Here is a 12,172-nt window from a genome sequence, read left to right on the forward strand (position 1 = left end):
ACTTATTTTTTTATTGAAGTGTAGTTGATTTACAATATTGTGTTAGTTTCAGGCGTACAGCAAAGTGATTTGGTTTTATATATATATATATATATATATATATGGAAAAAGAATACGTGGGTGTTACTCACGTGTTCTTTTTTCTCAATTCTTTTCCACTATAGGTTATTACTAGACTTCCCTGTGCTATACAGCAAATCCTTGTTTATCTATTTAATATATGGTAGTGTGTATCTGTTAATTCCATACTTCTAATTTATCCCTCTCCTCCTTTCGCCTTTGGTAACCATAAGTTTGTTTTCTATGTCTGTGAATCTGTTTTCTATGTCTGTGAATCTGTTTCTGTTTTGTAAGTAAGTAAGTAAGTTCATTTGTAAGTAAGTTCATTTGTACTGTTTTTTAGATTCCACATGTAAGTGATATAATATTTGTCTTTTTCTGTCTGACTTCACTAGATCCACCTATGTTGCTGCAAATGGCATTATTTCACCTATGTTGCTGCAAATGGCATTATTTCATTCGTTTTTATGACTGGGTAATATTCCATTGCATATATGTACCACATCTTCTTTATCTATTCATCTGTCATGGACTCTTAGGTTACTTCCCTATCTTGCCTATTGGGAATAGTGCTTCAGTGAACATTGGGGTGCACGTATCTTTTCAAATTAGAGTTTTCATCTTTTCCAGATATATGCCCAGGAGTGGGATTGCTGGGTCATATGGTAGCTCTATTTTAGTTTTTTAAGGAACCACCATACTGTTCTCCATAGTGACTACACCAATTTACATTCCCACCAAGAGTATAGGAGGGTTCCCTTTTCTTCACACCCTCTCCAGCATTTATTATTCATAGATTTTTTGATGATAGCCATTCTTTTCTTTCTTTCTTTTTTAACATCTTTATTGGAGTATAATTACTTTACAATATTGTGTTAGTTTCTGCTGTATAACAAAGTGAATCAGCTATTCATATACATATATCCCCGTATCTCCTCCCTCTTGCGTCTCCCTCCCACCCTCCCCTCTAGGTGGTCACAAAGCACCGAGCTGATCTCCCTGTGCTATGCAGCTGCTTCCCACTAGCTATCTGTTTTACATTTGGTAGTGTATATATGTCGGTGCTACTCCCTCCCTTCATCCCAGCTTACCCTTCCCCCTCCCCGTATCCTCAAGTCCATTCTCTACGTCGGCATCTTTATTGCTGTCCTGTCCCTAGGTTCTGCAGAACCATTTTTTTTTTAGATTCCATATATATGTGTGATGACAGCCATTCTGACAGGTGATACCTCATTGTAGTTTTGAGTTACATTTCTCTAATAATTAGCGATGTTGAATATCTTTTCATGTGCCTGTTGGCCATCTTTATGTCTTCTTTGGAGAAATGTTTGTTTAGATCTTTGCTAACTTATTTTTTAAAAAAACCTACCTTGTCGTAATTTTAGATTTGCAGAAAAGTTGCAAAGACACAGAAAAATCCCATATGCCCTTCACACAGTTTCCCCTAATGTTAATGTTTCGCATAACCATAGTACATCTGTCAAAAACAAGCAATTAACATTGATTCAATCATTAACTAGTACAAACTTTATTTGGAATTAATACGTTTTTTCACTAATGTTCTTTTCCTGTGCAAAGATCCAATTCAGAATAACATTTGGATGTAGTTCTCGCTGTTTTAAATACAGAGAAGAGTTTCTGTTTTCCTCGTTGGATCCTAATTACTATTCCCATCATACCTGAAGGGCATATGCAAGGAGGATATGGGGACAGGCTGACTACTTAGGAAAAGAAGGACTAAAAGAATTAACATCTACAGGGACTTTCCTGGTGGCTCAGTGGTTGAGAATCCGCCCGCCAATTCAGGGGACAGGGGTTCAAGCCCTGGTCCAGGAAGATCCCACATGCCATGGAGCAACTAAGCCCGTGCGCCACAACTTCTGAGGCTGCCTTCTAGAGCTAGCGAACCACAACTACTGAAGCCTGTGTACCTAGAACCCGTGCTTCACAACAGGAGAAGCCACCGCAATGAGACGCCTGTGCACCGCAACAAAGAGTAGCCCCTGCTCACCACAAGTAGAGAAAGCCCGCGTGCAGCAACAAAGACCCAACGCAGCCAAAAATAAATAAATTTATATATATGTATGCTCAAGAATTAGCATCTACATCTTCCTCCTGGGCCAGCAGGTCCATCAGGGCAGTTATTCTGGTTTTTTCTTTCCGGAAGTTGATGTGGAGCTGTCATCCCTCAGTATTCACAGTAAGGCCCCCAACCTTTGCATCCTTCTGACACATGGGTCTCCAACTGGAGAGCATTCATGCCCAAGGCTCAATACAGGTCAAAATGATTTTTGAAATCAAATACAGAGTAAATGTGGGCTAATGTTCTATTAATTCATTAACGATGGAATCATCCTTCGAAATTCCTATCTTTACTCAAATATTTACCCTTTCCATGGTTCTTCCTTCCCTCCTACATGTCTCTGTTTCTACTGGGATTATTCTCCTTTTGCCTGAAACTTTCATTCTTTTGGTGCCCATCTGTTGGTGAATAATACAATTTTTCATTGCCAAAATGTCTGTATGTCACCGCCAATATTGAAGTTTTCTCTTGTAGAGTTCTAGGTTGGCAGTTTTTTTTTTTTTTTTAGCGCTTAAATATGGTATTAATCATTTTTGTTGCAAATGAACTGTAACTCTTCTCGTTGTTCCTTTGAAAGTCATGTATCCTTTTTCTTTCAGTGTGTTTAAGATTTTGTCTTTGGGGTTCAGCAGTTTTCCTCTGATGTATCTCAGGGTGTGTGTGTGTGTGTGTGTTGACTTTTATTGATGTGTACTAGATTAAAAGTGCACATATCAGGGACGTCCTGGTGGTCTAGTGGTTAAGACACTGCGCCTCCACTGCAGGGGGCATGGGTTTGATCCCTGGCTGGGGAACTAAGATCCCGAATGCAGATCCCCGGTGGGGGAATCAAGATCTCACATGCGGGCTTCTCTGGTGGCGCAGTGGTTGAGAGTCCGCCTGCCGATGCAGGGGACGTGGGTTCGTGCCCCGGTCCGGGAAGATCCCACATGCCGCAGAGCGGCTGGGCCCGTGAGCCATGGCTGCTGAGCCTGCGCGTCCGGAGCCTGTGCTCCGCAATGGGAGAGGCCACAACAGTGAGAGGCCCGCGTACCGCAAAAAAAAAAAAAAAAAAGATCCCACATGCCGTGCGGCGTGGCCCAAAAAAACCAAAAGTGCACATATCGAATGCACCGCTTGTTGAATTTTCACAAGTTGAGCACTCTCATGTTTTCCGGTAACTTCTCTCCAAAGGTAATGCCTACACTAACTTCTGACAGCATGGGTTAAATTTGCTTGTTTTGGTTCTTTACGTCAACATGGAACTTCTCTGCGCTCTGTGTGTGTGTGTGTGGCTTCTTCTGTGCAACCAGATGTTTGTAAGATGTGTCCATAGTCATGCAGGGAGCTGTGGACCTTCAGCTGGGGTTGCTCTGGAGGATTCTACTGCGTGAATCACCACAATGAGCGTATCCATCCTCGTGTGAACAGGCATTTGCTTAGCTTCTGGTTTAGGTTACGATGGAGAGTCTTGCTTTGAATTTCTTAATACGTGTGAAGTGATGAACATATCTGTGCATTTTTTGCTGGAATAAACCTACAAGTGTAACTGCTGTGTGTTGTGCATTTATTCAACTTTAGTAGGTACTGCTGAACGTTTTTCAAAGTGACTATTAATTTAATCAATGCGGATTAATTAATTAATCTGAGCGTCTGGTTATTCCACATCCTCACCAACCCCTCCAATTTTGCATCTTTTTATTTTAGCCGCGCTGGGATGGGTGGTGGTACCTTTGTGGTTTCACTTTGCATTTCTCTAATGACTGTGGTTTTTGGTCATTTGAATATTCATTTTATTTTTGTGAAATGTCTATTTGAGTCATTTTCTCATTTCAGAAAATTGGGTTGACTTTTTTACTAAACAATAGGAAGCTTTCTCTTTTTCTTATTATGCATGTGAGTCCTTTATCAGATATGTTCATTGTGATTATTCCTGGTCTAGCTGGGGTTTACTTTCTTATTGGGGCATTTTGAAGAATAGAATTTCTGAATCTTATTGTAGTCCAGTGTATCTAATTTTTATTTTATATTTAGTGCTGCTGCAAAATGTGAAGAAGCTTCCTGTGTATTCCTCCCAGAACTATATATGTACTTTTTTTTTTTTTTTGCGGTACGCGGGCCTCTCACTGCTGTGGCCTCTCCCGTTGCGGAGCACAGGCTCCGGACGCGCAGGCTCAGCGGCCATGGCTCATGGGCCCAGCCGCTCCGGGACATGTGGGATCTTCCCGGACCGGGGCACGAGCCCGTGTCCCCTGCATCGGCAGGTGGACTCTCAACCTCTGCGCCACCAGGGAAGCCCTATATGTACTTTCTAGATTTATATCTTCAGTCCTTGGGAAATAATGGTGTGTGTGTATGTTGTGTGCTAAGAGTCCACAAACATTTTTCATGTGGAAATCCGATTGATACAAGCACAATTCATTGGAAGGACCATCCTGTCCTCATTGAGCTCCTGGATATCCTGTGTCATATAGCAGGAGACTGAACGCATCTGTTACCAGCCTTTCTGTTCTGTTCTAATGTATAGTTCGTGTATCTGTGCAGCCATATCACATGGATCCAGACACTCTAGCTTCATGACACCTAGGAGTGTGCGTCTTCCAGCTTTGTTCTTCTTTTTCAAGATATCATTGAATAATTTTGGCCCTCGGTATGTCTAAGAAAAAAAAACTCCCTGGGTTTTATATATACATAGCAGTTCGTATCTGCTAATCTCAGACTCCTAATTTGTCCCTCTCCCCACCCGTTCCCCTTTGGTAACCAGAAGTTTGTTTTTGTCTGTGAGTCTGTTTCTGTTTTGTAAATAAGTTCATTCGTATCATTTTTTAGATTCTGCATGTAAGTGGTATCATATGATATTTGTCTTTCTCTGTCTGACTTACTTCATTCAGTATGACGATCTCTAGGTCCATCCATGTTGCTGCAAATGGCATTATTTCATTCTTTTTTATGGCTGAGTAATATTCCATTGCATATATGTACCACATCTTCTTTATCCATTCCTCTGTCAATGGACGTTTAGGTTGCTTCCATATCTTGGCTATTGTGAATAGTGCTGCTATGAACACAGGGCTGCATGCATCTTTTTGAATTAGAGTTTTCATCTTTTCCAGATACATGCCCAGGAGTGGGATTGCTGGATCATATGGTAACTCTGTTTTAGTTTTCCCCTGGGTTTTGATTGAAATTTCATCAAATCCACAGACTCCTTCTGGGACTATCAACATCTTTACAATGTTGAGTCTTTCTACGCTCTATTTAAAATTTAGGATTTCTGAGTTTCTCTCAACATGTTTTGTAGTTCAATGTGGTGGTCTTACACATCCTTTCTTAGATTTATTGCTTTAATTACATGTTTTTAGATTATTGTGTATGTCATTGGTTTTTTAAAATTTTATTTCTACCCCCCCCTTTGTTTTTTCTTTTTGCTGTTATGAAGAAACATGGTTGGGTTTTTGTGGACCTTCTATATAACAGCCTTGCAAAATTCATTTATTAATTTTGATAGTTTGTATAGTCTCTTGGATTTTTTATATATACAACAGTATATTCTATTTTCAGTGACAGTTTGTATTACTTTGTTTCCAATACTTATGGCTTTCATCCCTTTTTCTTGCTTTTTTGTACTGGCTAGAATCGCTAATGAATATAAATGATGACATCAAGATTTCACCGTTTAATATGATGCTTTTTGTAGGGCTACTTACATCTTCTTTACCAGATTAAGAAATTTCCTATTTTACGGTAGTTTGTATTTTTTTGTTCTGTTTTGTTTCCTTTACCGTGAATGGCCATTTAATTTTCTTAAATGTGTTCTCATCTGTCATATGTTCTGCATATAATTTACCTCTTTTTTCCTCTGTCAATGAGGAAAGTTATAGTGATGTGGTTTTTTTATTTTATGGTTTTTTTTGGCTGTGTTGGGTCTTCGTTGCTGTGCGTGGGCTTTCTCTAGTTGTGGTGAGCGGGGGCTACTCTTCGTTGCAGTGCACGGGCTTCTCATTGTGGTGGCTTCTCTTGTTGTGGAGCATGGGCTCTAGGCACGTGGGCTTCAGTAGTTGTAGCATGCGGTCTCAGTAGTTGTGACGCACGGGCTTAGTTGCTCTGCGGCACGTGGGATCTTCCCGGACCAGAGCTCGAACCCTTGTCCCCTGCATTGGCAGGAGGATTCTTAATCACTGCGCCACCAGGGAAGTCCCTACTGATGTTTTGGGGGTTTTTTGGTGGTACGTGGGCCTCTCACTGTTGTGGCCTCTCCCGTTGCGGAGCACAGGCTCCGGACGCTCAGGCTCAGCGGCCATGGCTCGGGCCCAGCCGCTCCAAGGCATGTGGGATCTTCCCGGACCGGGGCACGAACCCGCGTCCCCTGCATCGGCAGGCGGACTCTCAACCACTGCGCCACCAGGGAAGCCCCCCCTGATGTATTTTTAAATGTTAAGTCATTCTGCATACAAGGTATAAATCCCACTTGGTTATAAAATAGTATTGTTATTATATAACTATATTATTTGCTCATTTTTATTAAGGATTCTTGACAAGATTAGTTTGTAATATTTTATCACATAATATCCTTAGTTGGGCTTTGAAATCAAGACTTTGCTCGAATTCCAAAATGGGATATAGAAAACAGTATAGATCTTCCTCAAAAAATTAAAAATAGAACTACCATATGACCCAGCAATCCCACTTCTGAGTATATATCTAAAGGAAATGAAAACAGAATCTCTAAGAGATTTCTGAATTCCCATGTTCATTGCAGCGTTATTCAGAATAGCCAAGATATGGAAGCAACTTAAGTGTCACTCAACAGATGAATGGTTAAAGAAGATGTGGTATATTTATAAGTGGAATATTATTCAGCCATGAGAAAGAAAGAAATCCTACCATTTGGAAAAGTAAGGATGAGCCCTGAGGGCATCATGCTGAGTGAAGTAAATCAGACAGAGAAAGACAAATGTTGTACGATCTCACTTCTATAGGGCATCTAAAAAAAGCCAACTCGTAGAAACAGAGGGTAGAATGATTGTCTTTTAAGGGCTGGGGTGGGGAAAGTGGGGATATGCTGGCCAAAGGGTACCAGCTTGCAGTTGTAAGATGAAGAAGTTCTGGGGATCTAATATATAGCATGGTAGTTATAGGCAACAATACCGTACTCTAGACTTCATAGTTGCTAAGAGACTAGATCTTGTTCTCGGCACAAAGGAAAAGAGAAATGGCAGCTGTGTGACGGGATGGATGTGTTAGCTAATGCTACAGTGGTAATCAAGGTGCAATATTTAAATGTATCAAATCAATTCCACAAGTCTCTTAGAATTTTCCTTTGGGTTTCCATTTTCTTTTCTGAGTACTTCAATCTGGATAGATTTATCTTATGTCCAGTTTATTGTTTTTGTGTTCTGCACTGTTCCGGCCCCCCATGACCATGAAGTCAGGGTCCAAAACTCATTAGGATCCAATGACACGAGAGGTCGTTGTCAGAAAAGCCATTGTGACTGGAGATGTCTTCAGTGACTGAAGTCACCAAGTTCAAGGGAAGCCAGAAAAGCCACGGTCTGCTAAGCAAGACTTGGAACGTTAGCTCATCTCTCTTAGGACAGAAAGGATAAGTCCCACCAGGTCTCTGAGTGATGCCTCTTGGTCATAGGCTCTCCGGAGACTGTCTGAGCATCTGCTTCAGGGAAGATGCCCATTTTCCTTTGAGTCCCCTTTGCGAAGAGTGTGGGGTGTTAAGGTGGCCAGCCAGCTCCCTAAACCAGCACTTTCCAATTAAAATACAATATCAACCGCAAGTACTGCCACATGTGTGTGTTTAAAGGTCCACACTAAAAAGAAACTGATGGAAAGTAATTATACCTATGTTTCATTTAACCCAATCTGTTTTAAAACGATATCTTTGCAGTGTAAAAAATGACCAACGACATAGCTCACGCTCTTTCTTTTTACTGTGTCTTCCAGGTCCCGGGTGTGTTTTATAATTGAAGCACATGGCGGCTGAGACTGGCTTTGTGTAGATTGATCCACAGACACCTGTGGGTAGCAGCCGCCACGCTTGATGGAGCGTCTCTAAACACTCCCTCGGTGCCTGAAGTAAGTAGAGGCCTCCTTCAGTCAGTACATCTGTCTCTGGCTCTTCCTCTCTTCTGTCTCGCTTAGTCTGACTTTATGCAAATTCTCTGTCTCTCCTTTTTTTTCCTCTCTCTCTGTCTCTGTCCGTGTCCTTCTCTCCCACTGAGTCTGGAGGGCCTCTCTGTGTCCCCAAGAACCTAAGGTGGACCTCCCATACATGTGACTACCTGGGTAAAAAGCTTAAAACAGCCCGTCTGAGCCCCACAGAGGACTGGGGTTAGCTGGCCATGCTCACAGGTCATCACAAGCCTGGGGTATCAGTGGGAGCCCATTGTTCCCAGGAGGATTGATGGTCACCATCCATCATTAGCATCTGAAAGTCCTTGCAAGGGCAGAATCACAGAGCCCGGGGAGAAAGCAGCCCAGGCATGCTCATCGCCAAGGGAAGCTCTCCAAGGAGGATGAGGGGACAGAGCGAGGCAGGCCAGCACGTGCAAACAGAGGAACCGAAACAACCCAACTCGACAGACAGGTAGGCAGTGGAGCCCAACTCGACAGACAGACATGCAGGGTAGGATGTGCGGAAGCTTAACCCCAAGTATGTCTCGGTTTTCCTGTTGATTTTCTCAGAAAAAGGGAAGTAACTCCTTTCCTTGAGCTTTGTCCTTCTCACCGCCACCCCCATCAGCAGTGAGGGCTGCTTCTTAGCATAACAGATGTTTCAGTAGCTTTGCAAGCAAACCGCTGCTCACTTATCTGAAACACCATCCGTGACCCACCGTCAAGGTCAGATGGGTAATTTGGTTCTTTTCGCAAATGAATTTTATTTCTTAGACTAGTTTTAGGATCACAGCAAAATTGGGCAGAAGAGGGGCCTTCCCTGGTGGCACAGTGGTTAAGAATCCGCCTGTCAATGCAGGGGACAAGGGTTCGAGCCCTGGTCTGGGAGGATCCCACATGCCGTGGAGCAGCTAAGCCCGTGCGCCACAACTACTGAGCCTGTGAGCCACAACTACTGAAGCAGAAGATACCAAGGTTTCCCGTCCACCCCCCGCCCCCAGACATGCACAGCCTCCCGCATTATCAACACGCTGGCACCAGCGTGGTACACGTGTTATAACTGATGAACTCACATCGACACATCATAACCACCCAAAGCCCGTAGTTTACATGGGGGCTCACTCTTTTTCTTTTTTTCTGAATTGTTTTTTTTTTAATACAGCAGGTTCTTATTAGTTATCTATTTTATACGTATTAGCGTAAGAGGGCTCACTCTTGGTGTTGTACGTTTTATGTGTTCGGACAAACGTATAATGCCATGCGTCCACCACTGCAGTATCGTACAGAGTAGTTTCACTGCCCTGAAATTCCTCTCTGCTCTACCTGTTCATGCTTCCCTCCTTCCTAACCCCTGGCAACAGCTGATCTTCTTACTGTATCCATCGTCTTTCCTTTTCCAGACTGTCATAGAGTTGGAATCATGCGGCCTGTAGCCTTTTCAGATTGACTCCTTCCACTTGGTGATAAGCATTTCAAGTTCCTCCATGTTTTTCCATGGCTTGATAGCTCGTAGCTTTTTAGCACTGAATAATATTCCATTGTGGACGGACCACGGTTTATTTAGCTGTTCACCTGCTGAACAGCATCTCGGTTGCTTCCAAGTTTTGGCAGTTATGAAAAAGCAGCTACTTTAAACATCTGTGTGCAGGTTTTTGTGTGGAAATAACTTTTCTGTTTTTTTTTTTAACATCTTCATTGGAGTATAATTGCTTTACAATGGTGTGTTAGTTTCTGCTTTATAAAACAAAGTGAATCAGTTGTACATATACGTATGTTCCCATAGCTCTTCCCTCTTGCGTCTCCCTCCCTCCCACCCTCCCTATCCCACCCCTCTAGGTGGTCACATAACTTTTCAGTTCATTTAAGTAAATACCAAGGAGCACAACTGCTGGGTCATATGGTAGTAAGCAGGTTGAGTTTGGTAAGAAACTGCGAAATGGTCAAAATGTACCCTTTTGCGTTTCCCACCAGCAATGAATGCGAGTTTCTGTTGCCCCACGTCCTCGCCAGCCTTTGGTGTCAGTGTTTTGGGTCTTGGCCACTCTGAGTAGGTGTGTAGTGGAAACTTGGCTGTTAAGATATTGAAAGAAGTGCAGAGCGTGGGCTGAGAAGTCAGACGGAATGAGATCTTCCTCTGTCTCCTACAACAACCTTGGACAAGTCCCTTTCCCCATAAACTTTCATAAATGTGAGTTTTGTGAGCTCCCTTTCTTCAGAAGCCAGTTGACCAATATTTAGTCATTGCCTGTCATGCGCTTGGTGTTTGGGGTACAGAAGTGAACAAAACAGATACGGTCCCTGTGCTCAGCAGAGCTTCCATCCAATGAGGGGTTAGACTCAATCAATTACTTAGCTACTCATCAATTATTTAACTACCATTGTGATATGAAGGAGGGGTAACAGTCACCACTGTAACAGGTCAGCCCTGAAATACCAGTGTCTTAACACAAAGGGAGTCCGTTGCTTCCTCATGACCAATGTGGGTCTTCCTGGGAAGGATTTGACCTTCCTGTCTTAGGAGGTCTCAGGAACATCAGCCTCTTCCATCTGTGGCCCCGCCATCCTCGTGGGCAACAGTGTCCTCTGCTTCCAACCAAAGGAAAGAGAAAGAGAAAGCAGAAAGGGTATGTCCACCTGTAAGTCGCTGGCCTGGAAGTGATACACGTTATTTCTGCCCAACTTGCTTGGCTATATTTACTTACTACAGTCACAAGCAGATGCAAGGGAGACCAGACAATAAAGCTCCTTGTGGGTAGCCGCCTCCCAGGAGCATGGATAGCAAAGGAGCGTGTCATTATGACCCCTCCGGCTGATGCACCATTGGAGCTGATGGACGCCTCGGTACTAGAAGGAACCAGCTACACTGGAGTTCTGAGGAACGCTAAAGGCATGCATTTCCACGTTCTCTCCAGAAACCCGCCCAGTGCTGGCTAAGCTGAAGGTAGATGTCACGAGCAACCAGAGGACAGGGGGGTGGCCGTGTGAAGGGGGGTTGGTTCCTCACCTCCCTCGCCCTCTGTTCTTGTCTCTGCGAAGGGCTCCACGTGGCCCATCCATTTCCCCCTTGATCCGAACACGACGGGCGGGACCTGAGACTGGGCAACCTCTGGATAGGCGTCCAACCTGAAATCGCCAGCCGTGGCTTCGGCTGCCGTAGTGACTGTGGCGAAGGCCTGAATTGTCTGCTCCCGTGTACTATGGGTAGTTGGGTGATTCTGGTGACATCTTTATCCCAGAGCTCAGGATTTCCATCTCTATCCAGACAGAATTCATCAGACCTGGACAGCTCCCAGCCCCAGAGGGTCCTGAAATTCTTCTGGTCTGACACTGAGTCTGGATCACCCAGGAAAATGACTCTAGAGTAGCTTTCTAGAAGGGGATCAAATCTAGAGCCTCACGGGACTCCCCCGGTGGCCCAGTGGTTAAGACTGCATGCTTCCAATGCAGGGGGCGCGAGTTCGAGCCCTGGTCAGGGAACTATGGTTTGGTGCAGCCAAAAAAAAAAAAAAAAAAAAAAAAAACCTAGAGTCTCACGGAGTCCAAGCACTTGAGAGTTTAGACGCCAAAAGCACTCCACAGATACGCTCACCATCCCAGCCTTTTCTTATCCAGTTCCGGCTCTGCTGGTGAGAGTCGGCTGCATTGACCCAGTATAGACCTTAGCACTTTAGGACACAGACTTACTCTCTCGTACCCAAATCTTGTGGCCCAGACTCAAGATTGTGGCCTCCTCTCCCTCCTCTCCCTCCTCTCTTGTGGCCTAGTAGAGAAATCCAGGTTTAAAGGGCTCCATTCTTCACTCAGAATCCATATCTGATTAAGCCCCTAAGCCCCTGGTTCAAGGCCAGGGCAGGGGAGCCTGAGGCTTGGGTAGACAATACCTTCTTTCCATAGTCTCCGCTCCCCCTTGAATCATAGACTAAG

At 43.8% G+C, this 12,172-nt stretch overlaps 1 protein-coding gene across 1 annotated transcript in view; it reads left to right on the top strand.

Annotated features, from left to right (window-relative positions):
- NLRP7 (NLR family pyrin domain containing 7) overlaps positions 1–12,172 on the top strand; it is a 232,412-nt gene that overhangs the window by 194,549 nt on the left and 25,691 nt on the right. The window contains exon 10 of the mRNA XM_060289612.1: positions 8,078–8,209. The gene's annotated coding sequence lies outside the window, so the exon portion shown is untranslated. The remainder of the gene's footprint in view (positions 1–8,077; positions 8,210–12,172) is intronic.

Source organism: Globicephala melas, chromosome 19, assembly GCF_963455315.2.
Source record: "Globicephala melas chromosome 19, mGloMel1.2, whole genome shotgun sequence".
NCBI classification, from domain to species: domain Eukaryota; kingdom Metazoa; phylum Chordata; class Mammalia; order Artiodactyla; family Delphinidae; genus Globicephala; species Globicephala melas.